This window comes from Myxocyprinus asiaticus, chromosome 35, assembly GCF_019703515.2.
Source record: "Myxocyprinus asiaticus isolate MX2 ecotype Aquarium Trade chromosome 35, UBuf_Myxa_2, whole genome shotgun sequence".
Classification (NCBI taxonomy): Eukaryota; Metazoa; Chordata; class Actinopteri; order Cypriniformes; family Catostomidae; genus Myxocyprinus; species Myxocyprinus asiaticus.
Genome location: NC_059378.1, coordinates 41,307,991 through 41,313,990, shown reverse-complemented (window position 1 = coordinate 41,313,990; position 6,000 = coordinate 41,307,991).

Below are 6,000 nucleotides of genomic sequence, written 5' to 3'. Positions count from 1 at the left end.
GCTCTGTATGTAGTTAACTGAATTTTAAAATGAATACGAAATTTAACAGGTAGCCAATGTAACGATGATAAAATTAGGCTAATATGATCATATTTCTTGATTCTAGTCAGCACTCTGGCAGCTGCATTTTGAACCAATTGATGTTTATTTATTGATCTTGCTGGACATCCTCCCAGTAATGCATTACAATAATCTAGTCTTGAGTTCATGAATGCATAAATTAATTTTTCGTCATCAGCAACAGAGAGCATGTGTCGTAATTTAGCAATATTTCTGAGGTGGAAGAATGCTGTTCTACAAACATTGGAAATTTGATTTTCAAAGGACAGATTGGTATCAAATACAACACCTAAGTTCTTCGCTGTAGAAGACGATGTAACAGTACATCCATCGAGAGTCAAATTATATTTTAGCGGCTTATTTTTAGAGGTTTTTGGTCCAATAATTAGTACCTCTGTTTTGTTGGAATTGAGTAGAAGGAAATTTCTGGCCATCCAGTCTTTGATTTCATTGATACACTCTGCTAATTTGGAGAATTGTGAAATTTCGTCGGGTTTAGAAGAAATATAAAGGTGGGTATCGTCGGCATAACAGTGGAAACTTATTCCATGATTCCTGATAATATCTCCCAGGGGAAGCATATATAAGGAGAAAAGCAGAGGCCCTAAAACTGATCCCTGTGGCACTCCACACTTAACTTTTGTTTGGTCTGACAATTCCTCATTTACATAGACAGAGTGGTAGCGGTCTGCTAAATAGGACCTAAACCATGCTAATGCAAGTCCACAAATGCCAACATAATTCTCCAGTCTGTTCAAGAGAATGTCATGATCTATCGTGTCGAAGGTCTAAAAGCACTAGAAGAGAAATGTAGCCGTGATCAGATGATAAGAGCAAGTCATTTGTAACTCTGATAAGTGCAGTTCTGTACTGTGATGGGACCTAAATCCTGACTGAAATTGTTCATATATACTATTTCTCTGTAGCAATGAACATAGTTGGGAGGACACTACCTTTTCTAGTATTTTATATAAACGGGAGATTTGAAATTGGTCTATAATTTGTCAGTTCTCCAGGATCAAGCTGTGGCTTCTTAATAAGTGGTTTGATAACTGCCATTTTAAAGTTTCTTGGGACATGTCCTAAGGATAGCAAGGAGTTAATAATATTAAGAAGAGGTTCTGAGATTACAGGGAACACCTCTTTTAAGAGCTTATTTGGTATGAAAAATTAACCCATGAGACATGCAAGTGCCAGAAGTTAAAGAAACACCTGGCTGCTTACCAACTTATTCAAAGAATTGCTTATTCTGATTATTATTATTAATACATTTAATTATTTATTGAACAAATCTGTCTTAATCATATTCTGTTGCACGTTTTATAAAAGCAATTAGCTATTTTAGGACTTACAGTGATTTTATCATAGTTAAAGGAATAGTTCACCCAAAAATGGATCATTATTTACTCTATCTTGTTATTGCTATTATGCTATTATATCTTTCTGCAGAACACGAAAGGAGAAATTTGCAGCTCATAAATCAAGTATTGAAATGAATGAAAATTCTTCTTAAATTTCTCCTTTTTTGTTCCATGGAAAAAAAAAAACTAACAGGGTTTGAAACAATTTAACACAGAGTAAATAATGGCAGAAACTATTCTTTTACTATTCTTATAAATACCCCCTCACACATGGTAAAATCACTGTAGTGCACAGATGGACATGCTTTATTTGCTTTATTATAATACCTGATTAGATGCAATTTTTCAGAAGTATGATTCATGCCGTGCATTTCCTGGCAATTTCGATCTTGATGTAACAAGCATTTTATGTGTGTTTAAAACTGACATGGGATAAAACTAAAGCACATCATGTGACCTTGAAAAGGCATCTCTTTATTGCACCCAGTTCTTCCCGTCATCTCTGAGTGTTTGGTGTCATTCCAAACACTAAATGCTAGTGAATGCAAAGGTAAATGGCTCACGGCCTGGCTCGATTGCGACACGTCACACATTCTCACACCACACACAGTCAAAGCTCAGCGTACAACCTTTGAAGTGACAGAAAATAAAACAAAACAATCTTTCACGAACAGTTTCCTTCATGACGCGCTGTCGTAACTACAGATGATGGAACGTTTATCAATGTGTGACCTGAGAGCAGATACACATTGGTATGTTGAAAGTGGCGAGGGAGGTTTGCATTTGCAGAGGACTGACTCTGTGCTGTAAAGGTCAAAGGTCACGCTCATAAATTTGGAAAGAGAGACTCCAGTTGCACAAAAGTGATCTATCGTGTGTGCTGATGGGACGAGATGGCCTTGACACGGTGATGTAATTTATGGATGTAGAACTTGTACAAGCTACAAGGCCAAAACCTTGATCCAAATCAAAAAGAAACGTGACCAACATTTAAACTAAATCAGATTTATACCACAAAATGACACATTCTTTTAGTCACATATTTAGGTTACAAATAAACATAAATGAGTCAATTATTGTCATACAGTAAGAGTATAGTGCTATAAAATGAATTTGGATAGCATAAATGTTTAAGTTCATATTGAGACTTTTGATTGCAGACTTCTGAGCACAGTTTGAGACATTGTTGAGATTTGGAGAAACATGTGGATATTTCCCATGTGTCTGTTGCTCTCAATGTTATCTCTGTAGCTCTTGATATCTATTCCTGTCTTTATCAAAGGCCTGAAACAGGATGTTGTAATACGTCCATAATGGAAGTATTAGACGGACGAGTGATGGTTTATTACTACGATCTGAAATGAGTCACACAGATTTATCCTTTGAGTCTGATAGCAAACCCAAATTATGTCATTATTTACTCACCCTCATGCTGCTGCAAACCCGGATGAATTTGTGTTATCATATGTTGTATTGATGCCGTATTGTGATTGTATAAGTGGAACACAAAAGTAATTTCTTTTTGAAGAATCAAGGACAAAATGGACAAAACAACACTAAGAGAAAACCATGACAGAATTTTCACTCTTGGTTAAGTTTCCCTTTAACGTGTCAGCATTCCTGTGTGTCATGACATGAGAAAACTAAGCTGAAATGTTTTCTGGAAAGTTTCTACAGATAATAGAAAATGCCGTTTAGCAAGTAGCACTAGTTTCAAAACACTAATTTACCTTTGAGATGAGATGGTATCATGAGTGACAATGCATCATTTATAGTAGATACAAGTGAAAATGTTTTGCAACATTTGCGGTCTGGCCAATTATGTGCTCTCGGGACAATGTGTTCTGTGTGTAAAAGTTCATGTTTCATTACGTAAATTTTCAATGTTAAAGGGGTCACGTCATGAGGATTTGTTCCCTGATATTTTGACATATAAATGGTCTTTCAACTATAAAAATATACTGTAAATGTCAGAACTCAAAACTTAATCCCCAATGCAATAAAAGCATTCCTTGAAACCAAGCTGCAAAAAACGCCTCGTTCTCTACATCCACGACTACCCTAAATACTTAGGGTACATTAAATCATGACCACCTCTACAGCGAAAAACATCAGTGCCTACATTTACATCGCACCCTTGGCCCCACCCATTGGTGCTTCAGTTTATAAACTGAGAGAGAAGAACAAACAAGGCCTACTGTATCCTAACTATTCCTGAACACCAAAGGGGACCCATCTGGACTATTTCAATTATTGTTGTATTTAAACATGCACAGACAGATGTCTTTGAGCGCTTGATACAAATCTCGGGCCACTTAATAAAGACGCGGTGTCAAGTTACGACTCTGAAAAGGAGAAGCCATTTGGTTTCATTTAGATGCTGCCTCTTGTTGTTTTGAACACAAACGGCAACCAAAGTGCCTCTGGTAAGAAATCTCTTTAAGTTTTTTCATTGAAACCAGTTAGCTAGGCCAGAAACTGGCAATGTATTTCCTCAAAAGTAGAAAAAACATGATAGTTATTTTGAATAACTTTCAACTCTAACACATCTGTAGGTCATTTCGCTTCATTTTAATATACATTTTGTTATATTTTATGTTGTTATCACTGTACAATATGATTCTATTCATTAACATTAGCAAATGCATTCCTATATTTACTGTGCATTATCACATTGAGAATCAATAAGTTCATGCAAAAGCTGGAAATGTTGCTTTCAGAGGCTTTATATGGAGTTAGGATGAAAATAAGGTGCATTTCAAACTGTTCTGAGACCAGTGCAGACAGACAGCACACTGGAGGTTAAGTCATTCACTAAATAGGGAGCAAGGGAGCATCCTATAGCTCTCTATGCAGTTAAGTGCATTCACTCCTAAAATCTGATCAAAAGTTCAGTTTCAGGCTGCAGATGATGTTTGGATCACTCAACATGTTTGACAGACATGAGACAATGATAATCAGTACATAGATTCAGAATTTATAATGTATCATTTTATTTTAACATGGTTGGCAGTGATTGGATGATGCTGGACATTACTTTGAATCTGAATTAATTATGCTAATTTCTGATGTAATGTCTGTAACGTCTCAAAAACATGAATAATCAACACTCCTGGACACATAATAAACAATTTGATTAATAAATCAGACTTTCTATAGCTTACTGTTATTTAGCATTTCACAACTTAGTCCCGCTGTCCACAATTTTTAGGAAAACTATTTGCTCTAGAACTTTTTTGTTTTTGTTTTTGCTTGTTTATTAGGTGCTACTATTTACAAATCAAAAAGGGAAATGCAAAATGCACACAGCAGTTACACTCGGGTCTCAGGAGGATAAATATCTATCTATATATATATATACAGTATATAAAGTATCAGAGGTGGAAAGTAATGAATTACAACAACTCTCGTTACAGTACTTGAGTACGTTTTTCACATTTTTCTACTTTTTAAGTATAAATAAATATAGTACTTTTACTTTTACTTGATTAAAAATTAAGTATTCAACTTCGTTACAGTTATTTTTCACCACAATTACAAGTACAAAAAAATACAATATTTCAGAATTTTTGGGAAGAAGAAAGTTATAAGCGCTAAATCTGTTTATAAACTAAAACGCTTTGTGTGTGGCACGACAGAAGCCCGCAGGGTTCAGCATCATGAGCACAGCTGCTTGCATAAGCTGCCGCTGGTTTATGCTCTCTTCTCTCGTTTCTTCAAGACTTTCTGCCCTGTCACTATACAAGAACTGTAATACTGTGATTTTCTGCATATTTCATTTTATTCTGGAAAGGAGCCGTTCATTCAGGTGTGAGGGAACCATCTGAACACATTTAATAGATCAAACTTCACTTGTTTTTAAGGTAGGCAATGTTTTAACTGTCAAACATTAACACAATGTAGTTTGACATATATGTGGGGATATCTTGTTTACTTGCTACTATATGTCTAAATCAAACTTTTAAAATATCTTAAAAGGTACAATGCCAATAGTGTCAGAAATTAACAGGGACTCTGGGCAAAAATGCCACCAAAATTACAAAAATATCCCCGAAATTCAAAATATGGAGGCCAAAAATGCCCACACAACGAGTTCCCATGTTTTATTAATAATATCTGATATAGTTACCATTACATACATTGTGATCTTCTTTTGACTTTTCACTGAACATTATTTTTGCCCCCCCGTCCGGTTCCTCGCACCATCGTGCGCACAGACGGGCTCTTCTATCAATCCGCATCAGTTCAGATTAGTTTTGTACAGTTTGTACAACTTTGGCTAACTTAATAGCCAAAATACTTGGACATACCTGAATGAGAATAAACCTGAAATAGGAATGTGTTTCAGTCACAATGCACATTATGTAGTTTAGAGACAATTTAGAGACATTTAGAATGTTACAAATGGCTATTTCTATTCAAATAAATGTTCTGTTTGTCCAAGAATCCTCTTGCAGCAATGCAGGTCTTTGGTATTTAGAAGCTGCTAGCTGAGGACCTGTGAGGAGTCTGTTTCTCAAACTAGAGACTGTGATTTTGTCTTTTTGTTGTGTATCTGACCATCCACTTCCCTCTCTAT